The following is a 22588-nucleotide window of genomic DNA, read 5'->3' as shown; positions in this document are numbered from 1 at the left end:
TAAATTTTTTATTTTTAAAATACCAAAAAACACCAAACGCAAACATTCTTAACTTTTGATCATTCCGTTCTACATATACAATCAGTAATTCACAATATCATCACAAAGTTGCATATTCATCATCATGATCATTTCTTGGAACATTTGCATCTATTCAGAAAATGAAATGAAAGCAGAAAAAAATTCATATATACCATACCCCTTATCCCTCCCCTGCATTGATCACCAGCATTTCAAACTAAATTTATTTTAACATTTGTCCCCCCTATTATTTATTTTTATTCCATACAGTCTACTCATCTGTTATCAAAGTAGATAAAAGGAGCATCAGACATAAGGATTTCACAATCACACAGTCACATTGTGAAAGCTTTATCATTTTACAATCATCTTCAAGAACATGGCTACTGGAACACAGTTCTACATTTTTAGGTAGTTCCCTCCAGCCTCTCCATTGCATAAAACATGCTGTTTTATCCATTCTGCTAACATCTCACAAAACAAGTGCCATAAATTTAAAAATATTGAAACCTACTCTGTATTTTGTCCAACCATAGTGGGATGGAGATGCAAATCAGTAAAAGAGGAAGAACCAGGAAGTTCACAAATATTCGCAAATTAACATATCCTTAAACTACAATTGGTCAAAGAACAAAACACGAGGGAAATTAGGAAATGTCTCGAGGGAAATGAAAATGAAACCACAACACACCAAAATTAATGGATTCGGTGAAGGCAATACTGAGAGTGAAATTTATAGCTCTAAATGGTTACATTAAAAAAGAAGAAAGATCTCAAATCAGAGACCTATCCTCATAACTGGAGAATCTAGAAAAAAGAAGAGAAAACTAAACCCATGGTGGGCAGAAAGAGGGAAATCACAAAGATTAGAATGAAGAGAAATGAAATAGGAAGTTAAAAAAACCCAGTAGAGATAATCATCAAAACCAAAAGTTGGTTCCTTGAAAAGAATCTTTAAACTAGACAAACATTTATCTAATCTGAGAGGAAAGCAAATAGCTAATATCAGAAATGAATGGTGGGACATTATTAGCGACCCCACAGAAATAAAAAGAAATATAAGAGAATACTATGAACAACTGTACAATTAGAAAATTGATGAACTGGACAAATTCCTAAGAAGCACAAAAACTACCTACAAAACTCAAAAATAGAATATTTCAGCAAGCCAGTAATAAGCAAAGAGATTGAATCAGTCATCAAAAGCCTCCCATCAAAGCAAGCCTGGGACCAAATGGCTTCACAGGGGAATTTTTCCAAACATTCCAATCAGATTAACACTAGTCCACCTCAAACTCTTCCAAAAAAACTGAAGAGGAGAGAACACTCCCTAACTCATTCTGGGAGGCCAGTATGGTCCTCACACCAAAACCAGATAAAGATACTGCAATAAAATAAAGTGACAGGTCAATATTCCTTATGAATACAGATGCAAAAATCCTCAACAAAATAGTAGCAAACCAAATCAAACAGCATGTTAAAATAATTATACGCCATGATCAATTGGGATTTATCCCAGGTAGTCAAAGGTAGTTCAACAAATCAATTAATGTAAGATACCACAGTAAGTGTGAACAAAGGAAACAATAAGCATCATCTCAGTTGAGGCAGAAAAATCATATGCCAAAATCCAGCACCGTTCTTTAATAGAAACACATAGAAAACTAGAAATAGAAGGAAACTTCCTCAACATGATAAAGAGCATATATGAAAAATATACAGCCTACCTCATTCTCAGCACTGAAAGACTGAACATTTTCTCTCTAAGATCAGGAACAGGACAAGAATGCCCTCTGTGACCACTGTTCAATAATTTACTGGAAGTTATATAAAACATCTAATTGGAAAAGAAGATATAAAATTTTCCCTGTTTGCAGATTGTTGTGAAAATTTTGCAACAAAGCTCCTAGAACTATTTTAAAAATTTTAAAAATTCAGCTAAGTGGTGGAGTGCAAGATTAACATGCAAAGATCAGTAATTTTTCTATGCACTTGTAATTAACAATCTCAAGAGGAAATCAAAGACATTTTATTCATAATAGCCACTAAAGTAATCAAGTATTTAGGAATAAATCTAATCAAAGACGTAAAGGACTGTACACACACACAAAAAACTACCCAACATTACTAAAAGATATCAATAAATGGAAGGATATGCCAGGATTGGAAGATTATATATTGTTCAGATGTGAATTCTACCCAAAGTGATCTGCAGATTCACTGCAATCCCAATCAAAATGTCAATAGTCTTCTTTTCAGAAATGGAAAAACCCATCATCAAATTTAATATGGAAGTGTAAATGGCCCCAAATAGCTAAGGCCATCTTGATTAAGAAGAATGAAGGTGGAAGAGGCACACTTTCCGATTTTAAAACTTAATACAAAGTCACTTTCATCAAGCAGCATGGTACTGGCACAAACATAGATATAAAGATCAGTAGAATCTAATTGAGAGATCAGAAATAACCATTGCATCTTTTCCCAACTGATTTTTTTCAAGGGTGCCAAGATCATTCACTTGGGAAAGAATAGTTAAGCAAATGGTGCAGAGAAAACTCGATATAAGTATGGAGAAACATGAAGGTGGACCCCTACTTCACATCAAATACAAAAATAAGCTCCAAACGGATCAAAGTTCTAAATATAAGAAACTGAATTATAAAACTCCTAAAAGAAAATATAGGAAAGCATCTTCAGGACCTCATGCTAGGCAATAGTTTCTTAGAATTTGTACCTAAAATACAAGCAGTTAAGTTTAAAAAATAGATTAATGGGAACTCATCAAAATTAAAACTTTTTTGCATCAAAGGACTATATTATGAAAGTAAAAAGCCTACAGAATGGGAGAAAATATTTAGAAACCACATATCTGATAAGGGATTAATATTCAAGATATGTAAAGAAATCCTTCACCTAAAAAACAAAAAGATAAACAACCCAATTTCGAAATGGGCAGAAAATTTGCATAGATATTTCTTCAAAGAAAAAATACAAATGGCCAGAAAAAAAAAAAACACATGAAAAGATGCTCAACATCACTAGCCATTAGGGAAATTCAAATGAAAGCCACAATGGCATACATTTTACAGCCATTAAAAAATGGAAAAATATTAGTGTTGAGGAAGATGTGGGGCAATTGAAATATATTCATTTTTTTTGTACAAATGTAAAATGGTGGTGGCTCCTCAGGAAGTTAAGTATAAAATTATCATATGTCCCAGCAATCTTACCCAAAAAAGATTTAAAAGAATAGGATTATTCAGTGCAAACAGGCAACCCTAATGTAAACCATTGACTATAGTTAATAGTTCAATAATAACCTTTTGCCAGTTTTAACAAATGTATGGCACTAATGCAACGTGTTAATATTAGGGGGGATATGAGAGTTTTGTGTTTTCTGCATGTTTTTTTTGTAAACCTACAAGATGTCTAATAAAAATTAGAATAGTTCTACTGAAGTATCATAATTGAGATAATAAAATATACACAGCTTGTGTGATATATCTGTATGTGTGTGTATTCTTATAGACATGTTATTTTTATAAATCCTGAATATTAAATATGTTAGTGGGAGGAATTTATGTGTTTTGAAGAAACCACAGTACTATGCAGTCAAAATTCTACCAAACCCAGTGTTATGATAGGTGTAGGATGTTGAGAGCTGTTAACTTGTCATGTTTAGAAGTATTAGGCTAAACAATAATTGCGCAATTTTTTTTCTTTCCGTCATCTAAATTTGATTGATTAAAAAGAGGTTGTTAGCAGCTATTTGTTATTTTTCATCAGGCAAAGGTGAGAAATGACCCGGGTATATATGTTGTTGTGGAAAGGAAGGGTGAGCTGAGCAATTGTGAGTACATGAAGAAGAGTGACGATGGGTCAAGGATTTTATCCTTCATTAAGGAGCTTTTTCCTAAACTCAGTATCTAACCCATCACAAAGTGAACAAAGCATGAGCGTAATGACAGTCATCTATCAGCTAGCCACATTCAGAGCTTCAAGGTCCTGCTATTCCCAGTGCCCCATGCCTTGACAAGGCTAATTGTGTAATTGCAATACTACATCACCCACTCCTGGTACTCTTTTACTGGCAAGGACCAGAACTAAAGACTCTTGATGATTGCCCCAAGCAAACACATTAGCGTGAATACAGTTTACTAATGGGACTACTTTATTAGAAATTGTAGTATATAATGTTTATGCCAAGGATTTGCTTTTGAAATTCTTGTAGATTAAACTTCAAACTGGCTTGAGTCCTGAAGTTAGAATTTTTTTTTTATTAAATATAGCATCAGTGATTCTCCTATCTTTACACACTATATGTATTAAGAATGACCACAGATAGTCTACTAAAATGCAATCGAATTTCTAAGAAAGCATTAAGTGCTAATTAAAAGAATATCCTTAAGCCATTTCAATTCAAGGTTAAAGAATTCCACGAAAAACGACCTGCATGGCGTGGAGTGGCTTCTGTGACATCACAGACTTGATCTGAAGTCCAGTTGTGATGCCCATGCCTTATTGGTTTCCATCTCAATTAGGTAATGTGAAGGCAATATTTATATCTATCACCACCATTAGAATTTACAACATGAAAAATTCATCAAGACCAGGTACCTCGTATCCCATTTTTATAGATAATGTAGGAAAACACAGACTGTGTCTGTAAATATAATGACTTGAATACACCTAGACTCACTATCTTAGTCACAGGCATTCTCGTTATTGTTCTCCCATGAACAATTTTTATTAAACATGGGTAAATGGAATCATATTTTAATAGTTTTTTCCATGACTACCCTCATCTGAGAGCACGCCAGATGTATGATCCCCAAGACTGCCATTATATCAAAATCTCTCTAAAGCGTGGGCCTTTCGCTAGGTGGGTTTTTGCAGGACATCAGCCTCTCCATGCTTATTCTCCTGTGACAGGCACCTCTGGTCTTCTTCACAAGTGCCCTGAGGTATTTTCATCAAACATTGAGGTAGTGGGAAACCCATTATTATTTTTTAACTTGCATTCCCCAAAAGACTGGCTTGGAAAAATATTATTAAAAACTTCTCTCAAATCAGATTCAAGATATTATAGAGCAACCTGCTAGAGTCTATCCATATTTCTATTAAAACCCCATATTTTCCAGGTTTATTACTTAGCTGTAAAATTTTCCTGGGAATTGTGATATAGAATATGAATTTCAGGCTAAAGCAATTTATATTATCTTTGCTCAAAATATTGAGTTTTTTTTTAAAGTTATGATTGTCTGAAAAGCATTCCACGGTAGCCAGATAGTTTGGGGGACAGCCATACATTTTAAATCCTTTATAAAATGCAACATTAAAAACAATTTGTTACTCATAAGAAACAGAAAAACAAATAACTGGAATCTCAAGGCCTAAAGGGGAAATATAGTGAGCCAACATGTATTTATTTTCTTTATGATTCAGAGGATAATTTGATATTTAGATTGAGATTTTTAATATTACTGCAATAAGCTTTCAAGAAATTGGCACCATAAGGGTCTAAAAGAAATTGTATTGTAGGCAGGGGAGAGTTATAATAAAGACTGAAAATGCAGCCCACAGAAGTAGCATTCTCAAAGCTACTTATGTTGCTGCCATCAGAGAGAGTATTTTGTTGTTTTCTTTTTTTCCCCCTACTATTGAGTATGTAAAAGGTTGATAATCTACAAACTGAGAGAACACTGGGATGGACTACAGAATCAGGAATTTTTTCAGCAAACCAACCCTCATTGCAATTTAATAATTAAATTTCTTGTCAGTAGAAATTGCTACATTGAAAGTTTCTAAATTTTTCTATTCCCAGAATGCAGATTACATAGGCAACAAAAATATGAATCACTATATTCTGACAGTTTACTGTTCCACCCCTCTAAGTAAGAGGCATTTAGCAGGAAAATACAACCTGGGCTGTGCTTCTCTGTTGGGAATGAATTAATTTTAAAAATGCTATTCTGTGTCAGATAGGATGAATAAGTTATCTAGACTGTGTCCTTGAAGAGTTTTGATATCAGGTCTCAAAAGGAATCACTTCTGGGCAAGGTCTGGTCATTGTTAATTCTAAAGCACTTCAAACTACTTTAAATATAGGAATATAATTATTACTGGGGAAAGAAAACAGACAAAAAGAAGTTTTGCTACCTTAGCCATTCTTAGTCAAAGGAACAAATAACATTCCCATGTGTCTAAAGTTGTTGGAATAATATTTGAAAATGAATTGTTCAGGGCAAACTCTGACTTGTCTCATAGTTTCACTAATATATAAAGGCAGGAAAAGGCATTCTGTTCAATTTGTATACATCTTGGCATGCACATGGCCATGGAGGAAAGCAGGTGGGTCTAGAATGAGGAAAACTTTTATGCTGGCCATGACGACTTTGATTTCCATGAGCATCAGTGGCAGGCCTAAAAGTCAAATTCAAACTGTTTATAAATTGAAAAGGATAAAGGCACATCAAAGTTTTTCGTCATAAGTACAGTTCCACGAAACACACAGAAATCAGAAGAGAGTCATGATGGAATATAAAATCTTTTACTTGTCCCTTTTCTAGCCAAGGGAGCAAACTGCAAACATTTGAATACAGAGTGGTAGGAGGAGCTTTTAGGAATGTATTTAATGATACATATCAACAACACGTTGAGGTAAATGATGACCTCAACAAAGGTAGTGTCTGTGGGCTTTAAGAGAGGAGAAGGGACTTCTAAATTACTTGATGGTGGGTGAATGATTATTTCTACTAAAGGGCATTGTGAATTACCAAATCTAAAATAAGTGGCAAATATGGTTCATCTCTGTTTAGCAGACTCCCAGAATAAAGAACAATGACGAAATTTCTTTGGTCCTTGCTGGCTCTGAAGAGTTTCTGACTGGGTATTCTAGGTGAGACATGACCCTCATCTTAAAATGGCCTCTCTCCCTGTCCTCCCTCCCCTACTCTTCCTTCTTTCTTGGAGACACCCAATTCAGAGTTTGTTCACTCAACTGTCATTCTCTGGCCTTAGCTAACATATCATATTGACTATTTAAAAGAACAGTCATGGCCCAAATTAGCATGAAAATTCCCGCTAGTATTTGTCCACAAAGATAAAGAAGTGTGACAGAGCCATAGGAAAGAGCTTCCACAAGTCACAGGAAGCACAATTACATGGGATGCAGCCAGATGTATAGGGAAAGTTGAGGGGACTGGGAAGGTTCGGTTAAAGTCAGGATCCAAGAAATGCCTCCTCCCGTGTCTCCCAGACTTCAGTGTCACAACCCAGAGCAAAGAGATAGTTTTCCTTGACTGTTTTAGAGGAAGAATGTCCAGGGGAAGCCACAAAGGACTGCTGCATTTTGATGCCCAAGCAGCTTGGCATTGAGAGAACTATTCCAGCAACCTGCAGGCCATGTGCTATGTTTGTCTTTCTGCCTAGGGCACTCACCAATTATGTGTGCTATAAATGTAAGCTCATCTCCCTTCCAGAGGTGAAAGTAAAGGACTTGAGGAATGTCTTTCTGTGCTGCAGTTTATTAAAGAGGATGAAGCATTCCTAAGTGAAATGAAAGTAATAAATCAAGAAAAAAACAAGAAAATCAAAAGAGTCTAATTAATAGGATCAGTATCAAAAATGTGCATCCTGTCTCCACAATCTGTTACATATTTGACTTTGGTCTCATTAAGGTTCCTAACTCTCTGTCTCCTCATTTGTAAACGACAATAATAGACATACTCATCTCATGGAATTGTCATGAGCATTAGCATATTTAACTCATGTCTCTTAACATATGTAAATAAATTAGTTTATTACAGTGTCTGATGCATAGTAAGAGTTTAATGAGACCTCATAAATAGTGAGAGGTTGACTAGATTGACAATGATATCGAGGAAATGATACATTTAAAAATCAACACGCTAGTGCAGAAAAGAGAAAGAAAATAAATATTATGCACCATTGGAAATTTTAACAGCTGTAAATTTCTGCAGTTATCCCATTTGATCAAGGCTGGATAAAGAATATATTTTGTTCCACAGGAAATAAAAGAACTCACAAAGACTTTTTACCCCAAGATTGAGCTTTGGAAGTCATTTAACCCTTGCTGAGGAAAAGAGGGTGATTATATGATCTTGTCAGATCAGGGGCAGGCTATCTTTCTCGGTATGAGAGAGGACCATATCAAACTAACCAAATTTAACTGCAGGTTGGGATGAGACAAATAACACAATTAAAATAATGTAGCTGTAACCCCAGGACTTGGACTGGGAAGTCCTAAATAGGAATTTGAAAATTAGATTGTGGAAACACAAGAGGCAGTTTGATTTCTTCTTGTTTTATTTTGAAAACAAAGAAAGATTTGAAAGCAAACAACCAGCAATATATAGATTGAGTCAAAGAGCTGTATTTGACCTTTTAGTCCATGGCTTACCAAAGCTCTGGGGTCCTGGTGAGAAAATCGCATGTATCTCCTGAGATCCAAGAAAAATATATTTGATGGAGCTTCCTATATTTGATCAAAGAAGCTTTAAGGAAATAGAGAAATACTAGTATGGCACCCTGTCCTTCTCCCCATAAGGGGGAGCAAATTTTATGGATTTTTAGATATAATCACAAGGCTTTGAAGAGGAGGAAAACTGTCTCCTCCTCCAGACACTATTAGGAAAAATTATTATGAATATTAATATATATAAATTAAGGGAAATTGAACTGGAGAATGACCCAAGAATCATATTATATGAGGACTACCTGAGGAATTTTAGGCCTAGAAAAGAGATCCCCTATAAGGGATCTCATAATTGTCTTTAATAATTTGGAGTTTTAACTTGAAAAAAGAGTACAATAATTTTGTCATCCAACATAAAGTAGAAAAAGGAGTAAGGGCAGAAATTACAGGCGGGTGGATTTTGACTCAGTTACTATATAAGGAGCAAGCATTTAATCATTGAACTCACCTAAAAATGGAGTGACATTCTGCATTATGCAGTGATCTTTCCATCAAAAGAAGTATTCACAAAAGGCTAGATGACTTCTTACTTGAGGTATTACAAAGAAATGGTACTAGATTATCTTTGAGGCACCTTTCAAATATTAGAGTCTATGGTCTGATTTATGTGTTTTAAAGAGTAGGAGATGGCTAAGAGTTCTATAATGATTTTGTTTAAGTGAGTAATGACCAATAGCCTGCATGAAACCTGTGTGGATACCTGTTATTGGATGTTTCTGATTACGTCTTAATTTACATTTGGTATTCAGAGTCTTAAATTAAGTTTATTTAAATGTCTTCAATAATTTTGAAGGTTGCTGGTCATTTGCTAATGTAAATACACATATACAATTAAGATTTTAAAGAAGATTTTCTTACCTGGTCTTTAAGAATGTTTGGGATAAAATAAGGTTAGGGAAATTTACACAGAACTTGCCTTTGTATTGTGTCTCCTTACACACTGATAACATATAAAATGAACTTCAGTATTGACTTTTCTGCTTTCATTACTTTTATTTAGACCTTTAACTCTCTTTAGCTTACATTTTGTGAGCTTATAGGTGTAAATTTTAAAATTTGTTAAAGTATTTTTAAAGTTGAGCCTAAATGTAATGGTATATTTGGAAGCTATATTTACCTTAATATCACAGGGCTGTACTTAAAAGAAGCCCTCTTTCTTCAACCATCTTCTCTTTTCTCCAGAACAGAAGTCGTAGTAACATAAAAGCACCTAGACACTTACAGCTTATTTTTTCTTTGAAAAAATAAAAGTTTTTAAAATGAAAGGCCTGCTTTAAGAAAGTGGACAATTTAATAGCTTATGCCTCTGAGAAATGCTTTCCAAATTTTCTAGTGTTCCTATTTCTTTAATAGTTAAGCTGCATGATTTTAAGATATTTTTCCTTTAAATTTATTTAAAAATGAAAGCCTTTTCAGTATTCTGAGAAATTTCAACTAAAAAAAATTTCAGATTTAACTAGAAAAATCTGAATTTTAAAGAAATTGTCTGATTTGTTCATTGTTCTCTTTCCAACTATCATCATAAGCCTTTGTGTAATATATGGAAAAATAAATAATATCTCTGATATTGGGTATCTGAGAAAATTGAGAAGCATTTGAATGTCAAACACTTGATAAATGTAAGTAGAGGTATATTGATAACTTTAATTTTAGTTTTCACACTAATTTTCAGGATAAAAAATTAAAAAGTGTCCTATTCTCACTTTATGCATATATTTTACAATTATTTACACTTGAATTTATGAAAATTTAACCTTGCTGCAACAAAGGAATTAAGAAAGTTTTTGTCCTCTGTATTTGAACTGTGTTAACAGAGCCCTTCTTTCTGCTCTAATTCTTTTTTTTTTTTTTTTTTTAGCATGGGCAGGCACCAGGAATCAAACCTGGGTCCTCTGGCATGGCAGGCAAGCGTGCTTGCCTGCTGAGCCACTGCTCTAATTTTTAAGTTGGGAGAAGGTTGGGGAGAAAGGGCATGATGGATGTTCTATTGCGCCATGAGCCAAGGCACCTGATTGAAGTTCACTGATTACCCAGAAACCCATCAGAATCCTAAGAAATTCGAAGCAAGATGCAGGCCAAGTATAATTTGAAAGCACGTGCCTCAGCTGTTTAATTGTTTTATTTTTCTTCCATTCTTTGATGGCTTATTGTTCTTGATTTCCTTTCCCCCTTCTTTTTTCTTCATTTCAAGAATTCTATGTCACGGAGAACATATTTCCCCCCCTTTTCTTCTGGACTCACATTCTGACTGTTCCTAGTTTTTCCTGTTTTTCACATTAGCCATCCATACTCTTAGGAAATTCTGAATTCCAGCCCAAACAGTGAGATATTTCAAGGCTTATCTTCCAAGTTGTACTGTCATATCTGAGGACTTATCTCTTCCCATGATAAGTAGCTTATGAAATGTCCACTGCCTGATTCAGAAGAGACCGTACCTTCCAGAATCTAGAGGTTTTGATTTTTTGCTCCCATACCTAATCCCCTCTATCCATCAGTTTTAGCAAAATTAATTGACAAACTTAGAATCCATTTTAGATTTAGAGATGGGTAATGATGGGGGTGTAGAAGGGGAAATAATTTCATTACCAGAACAGATTGGTTCCTAAGAATTTCCTTTCAGCTTGAAATTTTTAAAATTCTACAAGGCAGCATCAACATTTCTCTTGATGTTTCTTTTAATCTCTTTTCCTTGGTGCTAGGGCAGAAGGAGCTTGGGGGAGGAGAGTCACATCTCATATAACAGGGTGATGGTCATTTAACGTTGTATAGTTTAGAAATATTAAATAAGACTTTGCCCTCAGTCTGTTCCCAGTTCACTTTTTCAGTGTAAGTTTGATGTTCCTTAAAGAAAAATATGAAGGATAATGCCAGTCTTTAAGAGCAAGTGTTGGCTTTTGAAAATCCATAAAGATTGCTTATAAATATAAATAATTTAGTTATTTTCAACATATTAATGCTTATTAAATCATGTAAAAAGGTTTCAGAAGTTTTCTTTTTTAAAAAATTTTCCATTGGATTGACACTTCTATACTTTACTTCCAGTGAAGTATTAACTCTAGTCTGATCTTTGTGATTTTAGTAGTCCCAGAATTGCATAGTATCTACACACACACACACACACACACACACACACACACACACATTGTTTTCATTATGTTCTTCACAACAGGTGTCTAGAGAATGCATTTATCCCCATCTTAGAGATGGGCAAACTGATGCCCAGGTGGGCCAAATTACTTTTGGTCACTTAGGTAATTGATATTATAACTAATACTAGTACTTAAGATTCTTGATTCCAAATCCAGAGTTTATTCCAATAAACATCACTGAATGTTAATTTGTTAATAAAAAGAGGAAGATTAAAAGTCAAAATTAAGAAACAGAATAGAAGGCGGTTGGGAGTTCATTATATATAGTTCTGCGAATTCCTCACCTCTTAGAATCAAAAATATTTTACCATGAGAAAAGCATTTAATAATAAAGTCATGCTTCCCAAAGTAAATAATCCCTCTTTTCATCACAGCTCTGATTAAGCCACAAAAGGTGCACATGCTATAGGCTTACAAAAGAGACTCCTTAAAGAACAAATGTTCCAAAATTTCCCTGTTGGAAGCAATGCCTACTACAACAATAAACTCTGTAACAATTCAGTAACACACAGCTTCTAAAAGAAGAGCCTGGTTAGAATTTATATTTTCTGGCTCCTGATGAGGTATTGTATAAATTTCCCTAGTAATTGTAACAATAGAAAGACCAAGGTTAGCCTGTTAAATGAAATGTGAGTGACAACCAGGCAGTTCCAAGTGGCTGCTGGCACAGTTTTAGGTGTCAAGCCGGCGTTCAAAACCACAGGGTCATTTGGCAGTCAGGTGTCATTAGTCAACCCTCTCCCTCTCTCCCTCTTCCCATCTGTTTTCGTCTAGCCTATTTGTGTAAATTACCTCTCAGTATGCCGCAGGGCTCCAGCTAGTCATGTATTTTCCTCCTACTCCTTTGTCCTTTTCATCTCTGACTGCTCGTTTAAACTTATACCAATCATTTGACCCAAAATTTAACATAAGAGAAAAGATAATGATAGCAATTAATATTAATTCTGTTTCAAAGCAGCATCCCTTATGACCGTGGTAAAAGACAACTAAAAATGGTGTAATAAATGTCAAAGACACCGTTGCCACTGGCCATTTCAGATCACAAGTGACGATCATCAGAGGCCAAAATGTAATGATGTCCTATAAGAGAATGCAGAGTCCATGTAATTTTGTGCAGACATTTTGCCAAGCTCACATCCAAACAAGGTTCTTGAATAGTGCTCTATTCCTGTATTATGAGTAGCAAATCCTTTTAGGATGAGAAAGATAAAGTCTTTCTCCTGAGTGGACCCTACCATTTGGTAGCATGCAGAAAACCCACTTCTCTCTTATTCCTTTGAATAAAATCAAGTTATAAATGTGACTATGAGTCATGTCTCAGTGCTATGGGGAAAGGTATGTGGTTGGACTTGAATTCCTCAACCAATAAATTTACTGCGCAGAAAGAATGAAAGTAAGTAACTACTTATATGGTAGCAACTGATAGCAAATGAGTCTTACCCTCAGAAGGATTTAAAACTGAAGGGATTATTTAGTAAGGGCAGATAAAAATAAATAATAGCAATACATTTTCAACAGCAGCTACATTTTCAACAATGATGAATAATTAGTGATGTCGTATCAATAGTTATGGGAGCACTATTGATATCTAATTCTAGTTTACATGAAATAATGGAAAAGTCAATTGGCTAAGAACTTCCCACTCTTTGCTAATCATGAGCACAAAGATTATTTGGGCAGAATTATGGCATTTTTTCATGTTAAGTAGTTTTTATGGCATATTGAACCAAAGATTTTAACCTCTATTTTTTTAGCCCCTTGTTATTTTGTTATATATGGATGATTTTAAAATGAAATGCAAACAGTCTTGCACTGCAAATAATTAGCCCTAACTTCTTTTTTCCTTTTTAGTTGGAAGGTACCTAACATTAATCTAGTTTTACCACCAATACGGTACTTTAGTCTCCTCTAACTGTGTAAATAGGTTGTCTGGCCTATATTTAAATATTTCCAAATACAAGAACTCATCATTTTCTGCTGCACCTTGTACATTTGGACAATTCTGGGGCTTTCCCTATCAATTCCCTTATCAATTTTCAAACAGATTACTCAATATTTGTCAACCAATTTTTCCTTTCCCAAATATAACTCTAAAATAATGTAAGGATTATGATTATCCAGTTCTTTAAAGTCATAAAAGCTCTGTTAGTAGAAGTGCTTAAGAAATAATGGTAATAAACTGTCAGTGCAAGCAGGCATTTGTAAATGACAACTGAGCCCAAGTTGTCATTAAAGGAAAAACATTAACAGGATACATAGGCAAAAGACCGCATTATTCATGATAGCTGAAAGACTGAAACAATCTAAAAGTTTAAAGAGCAGGGATGTTTAAATTAATTACTAGGGCCCTCTGTGATGCAATTATGAATAATGAAATGCACCTACATGTTACTGATATGGAAAGATCTGTAAGAACTTAGGCTCATATAACATAAGAGAGAAGACCTAAGGATCTTATTATTTTGCCAACCCATTTGTCAACCCATATTTTAGAAAATCTCCTTTTTGTACGATATTCCTTCTTTCTGTCTTCTTATCATAGACATAAACTGTATATAGTACACATTCCTAGTAGTGTAACATAAACAAATGAAAATTGACATTATATATATATATATATATACAGTATTTATAGATAAATGTGTAGAAAAAGATCTGAAAAGATGCATAACTAAAAATGTTGACAATGTTATCACTAAGAATAGTATGTATTTAGAAAGGAAAGAGGAAGAGGATTTTAAGTTTTTACTCTAGGTACTAAGTGCTTTACTCTGTAATTTCTTATTTTTAAATGCAATATCAAACTCTCAAATATGGCTATCATTAACAGTTTGGAGGTTAGGTATCTTTTTTTCCCATTATTTACATCCTAATCTTTTTATTCATTTTGCCACATCAAACTGTCTTTGACCTTGTTTATGGAGATCACCATTGAGATGATCCAGGAATGATGAAGAAATGTTTAATGTGGTTTATTTTTCCTCTCAGACTAATTTTGATTGCCGTATACATTGCAATTTCCTTTTAATCAAAACCATCAATTACAAATTACTGGTTTGGGTTCTTATTCCCTTGCCTTTCTAACCCACATCCAACATTTCTCATCTACTACGCTAAGATGATTAATACTTCTTACCACTAAAACCCAAGTTAACAAATAACCTTTACTAATTTCCATCATTCTAGACCAGGAGTTTGGAAACTTTTTCTGTAAAGAGCTAAATAGTAAATATATTAAGATCTACAGGCCACAAATGGTCCCTGTCATACATTCTTCCTTGTTTTGTTTGTTTTTCACATCTCTTTAGAAATGTAAAAAACATTCTTATCTTGCAGGCAGTACTAAAACAGGCCACAGGCTGACATAAGGATCTTACTTGGCCAAGCTGTGTTCTAGATAATCCCTTTGTGCAATATTCCTTCTTGCCTTCCTTTCATAAACATTCTGGATGGCGATAGGTAAGGCCATCGATACTCTTTAAAGTCTGTTTTCTTAGACTTCAAGTAAATCTGAGTGGAATTACCTACACTGTGTTACAAACGCTACCTCTGTCAAAATCTGGAAAAACAAACAAATAGCACACACCAAATTTCACTCTTTTTGAATTCTTGGGATAACTTTACAAACAAATTTAGTACTGATGCATGTTACATAACTTTTCAAATTGAACTTTCTAAAGCTCACGTCCCATCCCTCTTGTTGACACTTAACAGCTTTTCTAAACACGATCAATTGGAAATTAATTCAAACAAATAGAAGGTTAGGTCGACCTGTGACAGCAGGGTCTCCATGGCATACCCTTCCCTCAGGGAAGAGGTGTGGCTGACAGGCAGGAGAACTTTAAAAGAACCATTTTCAGTTTCCTTTTTCAGCATACGACTAGCGCATACATATAGGGATGGTATAAGTAAGCTTGCTTCAGGGTTCAAGTGGTTAAGATAGCTCTCTTGTATGAAATTAAAGATTTTCCCATTTCTAGGACAGCTAAACCTGGATTTAATAGAGAGTTGGTAAACACACAAAATATTTATAAGGGGGTTTAAATAGCCTTTCCATAGTATATTTAGAAATACGAGTACAAACGTATATTTTGGGTGCCTTATGTTGTCTTACGTTACTGCTCCTATTCGTTTTAATTTTTGGTCAACTAATTTGCTTTGTTGAATTTGGACCTTCTAGGTCAGTGACGATTTCCTATATTTCTTAGTTCTATTCGTTTGAAATGTGGAATATGAACAAATTCTCAAGGCTAATTTCTCAGAAAGCTCAAGCTATTATTCAGAAACATTTTTGGATCCATCCTGCAATTGCAGTGTAGGAGGAAAGAGTGGGCTTCACTAATGCCTGCCCCACACCTATGTCAATGCAATCTACAATTTTCAGCAGAAAAGAGATAACCTCAGCTGATTTTCTATATTTACTGTATGTAGCAAATCAACTAATTCAAATATTTGATACACTGGATTATGATTATGGAATTGTAGTGTGGTTAGAAACAGAGTGCATTGAGAAAAAGAAATTTTTATTTTTGTTAGATAAGATACTGTCTTTGATCCCATGTCTTCCTAATGTCTGCCTGGCTTTGAACATTGATAGCCTTCTATAGCTAGAGTTTCATTTCTTTTTCAATAATTTCTCTATTTTTTCAACTTCTTATGATTTACCTTGAATTGAGCTTCATTTCTTCCGAGTATATTATGATATGCAAGGTGATAACTTCAAATAAGACAAACTGAATTTGGCCTTTCCTTTTTAAAATATCTTCTCCTTATACCCATCTTGTATGTGGTAATATTCAGAAAGCCAAAAGATTCTGTGGTGAATTGTGAATAGACACGATTCCTATGCCATGTATTTGAACTTCTTTTGAAAGAAAAAAAAAGTGTTTTGTTTTAAAAAGCAGTAAATACCTTGTTGCAAATGTTGCTCTTGTAGAAATGATGTTGATCACATGGTATAGGTTTTGGACAAATTTTTAATCTCTCATATTCTTCTTGAGGTCCTACTACGCTGCTCTTTTGGGCTTTCGGAGTTTAATATGCATGGCTTCTAAATTTTCTTGTATTATTGATTAATTAAGCATTCTCATTCATCTTGGTAATAATGGTCCTATTTGACTATTATCTTCCATATTATGCTTCCTCTTATGAGATATCCTCCTTGTTTTAAAAAGGTGTCCTGATGCATGCAATGAGAGTCCAAATAAGAACAGAAACCTGTAGCTAATTTTAACCTTAGTTAACGGAGTTGCTACACGCTAAAGAAGACATACCATCTAAGCCCTATAAGTAATAAGGAAGATATTTTATTAGAAAAACAGGTCCACATTTCCCAACTAATGGGTTAAAGTTATTTAAGAACCATGTGAAAATCTTTTTGCAATAAACAAAAATGAAGTCACTATATTAGAATGTTCTAGATTTATATTCATACAATCAGTGTACTTGTGTGGGTGTTAAATATAAACACCATTCTTTCACATTACTTTGCGTCATTCACCAATAAGATGTTTGGACAGAGCCACTGAGGTATGAATTAGTTGATTCAAACTGGTTGAGCTCCAGTTGGTGCAGACAGTTAGAGAACTGAAAAGGTTAAGGGGTCTTCACCTGTCCCTAAACCCTGCTGATATCATCAGGACAAATGTTAGAAGGGAAGGAGGCAAATCCTTCCTCCAAAGAAAAGACAGAAGGGATGGCTGAAGACTAACATTTTAGGCAATATGGGAGTTTTTCCCATAGTCAAATAATAACAAAACAATTAACAAAATTAACTAATAGTTCGTGAATCTGTGCTAAACACTCTAATTGTATTAACAAACTGAAGCCCCCCCCCAAAAAAAAAACCTTAGGAACTATGTTCCGTAATTGCAGCCATTTTATACCTGTCAGAGTTTATAACAGCCACTTCAGTTTAAAGATACTACAAATAAATGGGCAAATGTTGAATTAAAGTATGATAGTCTCACTAGATATAGGAATTCAGAGGGGTTATTGTAACTCTATGTAAAGGGGTTTAGTTTACTAGAATTATTATATCTATGTCAAGATTGTAGAGGATTTTCAAGGGGACACAAAACCAATGACAAAATCAGTGAATAAATTGCTCTTAACTCTTTTGTATAATAATAACTAGCTAAAATTTATTGGGCTCTTTTTTTACAAGGCACTGTTCTAAGTACTTTCTGTGGTCCATTTCATTTTAATCTTACATCATCCTGTGAGGTAGGTAGAATTTGTATCTCTATTTTGTAGATGTGGAAAATGGAGGAACCTAGAAGCTATATAATTCCATTCCACATCCCATGCCCATATGATGCAATGAGGAAAGTCATAAGAGAACACATAAATACAAAGAATTACAAAGAATATTAATTATATCTGCACAACCAGTCTGACACTACCAGATCAGTGGAAGAATGGCGTAGTGTCAAAGTGTCAAGAAAAATTGTTTTGAGAAGGTAGAATTTGAGAGCTTGTGTATGGAAGGAAGCAGTCTTCTCATATTTCTCTGTGATAATAATCAGAGGAGGCATCAAAAGTAAGAGCCAAGCTTTGTGCAGTGGCAATATTATAGCCAGTGAAGTTTATCCCAGGTGTGATTGTTACTAATTAAAAAGTAGGATCAACTTCCTCTATTTTATACCATTATTTACCTTGGTGAGAATGGCAATTTTATGGATTTCCAAAGTACAAACAGCTTGCAAATGTCTCTATAGTGTGCCTTGGATTCTTATGTAATTTATGTAAACACAGTGATTTGCTTTCATGTAATTTATACAAATTTAGTGCTTTGCTTGCCAAAAACTAATGTAAATGTCAGAGATAGAACTCTTTTCATTTTGACAAGGTGTGGCCTATGCAAAGGCCAAGGACTGTGGACAAAATGCAAAAAAAACCACTTTGTAGCCATCAGCTCTCACCCACAAAAATGAAGGTCTCTCAACCATTTGTAACACTGTAAAATTAGATTTAGAAAAGATATGAGACTATCTAGGGAAAACAACCTTAATTTCAGATGAGAAAATGGAAACACAAAGTAGCCAAATGACTGGCTTATGTGGTCAAATTATCAAGAGGCAAAAATTGAAAAATATTCCTCATTATTTTATAAAAGACCCTATAAAAATGTCCTGAGCAGTTATCATTATCCCTATTTCAGGAGAAGGATATTTAGTCTTAATTTTAAAATAAGAAAGTATAAATTTAGTGGTAGAACCAAAGTTTATTGACTCCCAGTACATATACTTTCATTCTAATGCATAGTCTCTTCAATCAATTATGAAAACTGTCAACAGAATTTTAAATAGATAAAGCATATAAATTCCAATTTGTCTGCAGCTTTCCTACTCATAAATGAATGACTTCTTCCATTATTCAGACACACAGTGATGAAAGTGTAAGGTCCAGAGCTCGATGATGGAAGAGAGATGTCTATGTTGAAGGAACAATTCCACTCTCTGTGCACTGTGTCTAGTGGGAAGCAATCAGTGATCATGGGGAGGCACTAGGGATATCCCACTGTGTTTGCTTCAACACCCATAATAGGTCTTGCTTCTACTACTGGATCTGCCACTAAAGATCCAATAATCCTTCTATAGAGCCGAACCAACGTGTGGGAATGCCTCTTTTCTCCTTTGTTTAAACTTCCTCCTAGTAAGTTTTGCTAAATAAATAAGAGTGAAATAAAGCCATAATAATGATAAGAGAGAGCTCAGTAGCAGAGCTGAGTATTAATGTGTCACCTATGGGTATGTCTGTTTGGTAATAAAAATATTGAAATATTTTTCATTCCAGTTAGTAAATAGGCATTGTCTTAAGCTTCCAAATATCGTCACTACTGCTCTCTCTGGCTGTCTGATGGTTCCCTCAGGGAACTCCTTGAATCCACCAACTAAAGAGAAATGACTGGGGAGTCGCTCAGATCCCACTCCAGGGCTGTGACCGACATCCATTCTGTTTGTTCTGTCGTTCCCTAACTGCACTGGTTATGTTCAGTGTCACCTTTACCAAAGAAATAAAGAAATGATGTCTTCAAAGAGTGAGTTAGTAACCCAGTCTTCCACCTCAAGGCAAATTCCCAACATCTAACAGCCCCCTGGCACTTATTGTCAACGTGCCTAAACTGAACTCCTTGACTTCTCTATCTAATCTTGCTCCACTTGATGTATTTTCTTACTCAGCAAGCATCAACCCTATGCATCCAGATACGCAAGTCAGAAATCTTGGTTTTTTCATAAACTTTTCTCTCAGTGTAAGTGTGGGATATTTTAATGCTCTACAGCTTCTCCTCCTCAGCACTTCTAAACCATCAACCACTTAATAAAACTCAAAGGATAGCATTCTAATTGATTTCTTTGCTTTTTAGGCTTACACCCTTTAATAAATTGCCTACATAAATAAAACCAAGTCCTTAGTGTGGTGGTCAAGTCCCCTCATAATCTTCCTACGTCTTATTTCCCTCGTGTTCCAGCTTCTGTGAAATCCTCCAATTTGCAGTACTTGAGAAACATCAAAGGGTTTCTTATCTCTGTCTATATCAAGAATTGCTCTTTTTGGCTGATAGCTCTAATATCCTAATTTACTAAGAGTCAAATAAGGGTCACCTGTCATATCACACCCTTCTTGCCTCTTTACTGTACCTTATGTAGTTTTCTATCAAACACCTAGAACTACTTGATTGCATATGTGTTGTCTGTCTCTTGTTGCTAGACTGTAAGCTCCCAGGAGGCAAAAAACAATGTATATTTTTACATATTCAGCCCTTAGAGCAGAATCTTGAACATTTCAGATATATAATAAGTGTTTGCTGAATGAGTAGCAAATGAATGAATAAGTTGGCAAAGAGCCTCGAAGTAGTAAAGATTTCCAAAAGTCATTGATTCATTTGGAAATTGGCAACTACTTCTTCAAACTTGTTACTTTTCTGAGTATACCCTGAATGTTTATCCCTGAGATTTACTCATTATGGTTAAGTCAAAAACTGCTGAAAGCATAAAAAAAAAGAATCATCCTTTAAACCGTGGTTTTATGATCTGTCAAAATTAGAAGTGATCTGTCCCTCTCAGTGGACTACACCTTGACTCTTTTGAGTGCAATGAATGAGTCATCAGTTTCAGGACTCCAGGAAACTGAGATAGGTTTCATAAGTATGCAACATTCCAAATAAAACTTAGCTATTATCCTCATCATTTGTTTTAGTAATTTTGGGCCCTGAGCCTACAAGAATTGCTCACACTTGGAGGCCAACAAAGTCTAGGTGGGAATAGCAGTGGAACACCTAACGCTTCAACAGCTATACTTGCTGTCAAGGTTTCTTTGCCTGGGTTTGAAAAGGAAGTTTTAGTAAAAAAAAAAATGTCTCCTAATTCTCCTCCCTAACACCCAGAGTCTTATTGCTGTCAGACCTTACAAGGCGGAGTTTTCCCTACGTTGTCTTAGTAACCGGTATTATAGGTACCGGTCCTGCTTTAAAAACTATGGCTATCCTAGACGGGAGAGGGTGCAGGGCCTCTAAATAAAGGTCTAGAACTGGAATTTACAAATATTTCACATGAAAAAGTAGACTTGACTATTGACATATATCCTCAAGAATTGTGATGTACAATGATTTTTTTTTTTTTTTTTTTAATTCATGGAAAGGAAATATTGCATGATTGGTGGCCAGGGAATTTCAGAGCACCTAAAGGAACATTTTCAAGATACTTCTATAATACCCACAGGCTCTCTTGATCTAAAACAAGAATTTTCTTATATAGGCATACACATATCACAAAATATATTACCAAATTATATATGACATAATGTATTCCTGCTTTTCCACTACATATTATAATTTTCAGTTAAAATGAATTTACATAGTTTTAGCATTCCAGTGGCTATGTCATGAAATACTTAGCTATAAAAATTTAACAGTTAATATTTTTAATTTTTCATTATCATGAATAATGCTGGAATAAGCATTCCTACATTTAGTTCTTTGTACACATTTCTGGTTAATTCCTGGGGGAAGATTCCTCGAAGTGGAATTATTGGGTCAAAAGATTCAAATAATTAAAAATTTCTTGAATACATATCACAAAATTGTTTAATCAAAGATGTGTACCATTATGTATTCTTGCCAGCTATGCATGACAATGACCTAACTCTATGCATGCTCAATGGAACTGAGGTTTTAGCTGTTCATTTTTTTCATGAAATATGTAAAGCTAGTCCTATTGCCTGTTCTCTAAGGTCTCCATCTTCTCCCTGGATAGCTCTGAATTTTCTCTTTCTGTTCCTGATTCTTCCTGGGATCAAGGTTTATATTGAGTTCTTCTCATCATCACCTAAATAAATATTCCATTGCCTTGCATTCATTGGTTTACCCTGCAATGTGATGGCCCTTGTCCGTCCATGAACTCACGTCACAAGAAATTTCCAGAGTTATTTTTTCTCATAAGACTAGTCTCTGGTTTATTTCCATTGCTTTCCCACCAAAAACTGGCTTACCAGTCTAAAGGAAGTGGTTGAGATTTTTCTTAAAGGGCTTGAGGGGAACAAATACATGAAGCAACCATCCCTGCACACTCAAGCAGGCCACTGTTTTGTGTGAGACACTAAGAGACAAATCTCCAACTAGAGGCAATCAGTTCTGCTCAAATCAGAATACTGTCTAAATGTTTTAGTCTGACCCAGAAACAAAAGCCTGACCTCATCATGAAAACTTATTTTTCCAGTCAATGATTAATTTTTACTGCAGTGTTTGTGACTTCCTTTATTTAAGCATTTTTTCAGGACCTTGTGAAGTATCTATGGCAATGGACACCTAGAAGGAAGAAAGATCTTTGTTACTAATTTCTACATGCAGAGATGGGTCAGGTATTTAGTTGTTTTATTATGTAAATCTCCAAACATGGCAGTGGGTGACCTGCTGGGAATG

The 22588-nt window shown here is 34.8% G+C and overlaps 1 protein-coding gene and 1 non-coding gene across 8 annotated transcripts in view; both read left to right on the top strand.

The window, feature by feature from the left end:
* Positions 1–22588, top strand: part of ERBB4 (erb-b2 receptor tyrosine kinase 4) — a 1077155-nt gene that overhangs the window by 904661 nt on the left and 149906 nt on the right. The gene's annotated exons all lie outside the window — the stretch shown is intronic.
* On the top strand, positions 18219–18359 carry LOC143678341 (U4 spliceosomal RNA). Its single transcript, XR_013173157.1, has one exon. It is a non-coding gene; the product is annotated as a U4 spliceosomal RNA (small nuclear RNA).

This window comes from Tamandua tetradactyla, chromosome 3 (genome assembly GCF_023851605.1).
Source record: "Tamandua tetradactyla isolate mTamTet1 chromosome 3, mTamTet1.pri, whole genome shotgun sequence".
Lineage (NCBI taxonomy): Eukaryota > Metazoa > Chordata > Mammalia > Pilosa > Myrmecophagidae > Tamandua > Tamandua tetradactyla.
Note: the sequence above shows the minus strand (reverse complement) of the source record. Positions and strands in the feature narration are given on the sequence as shown.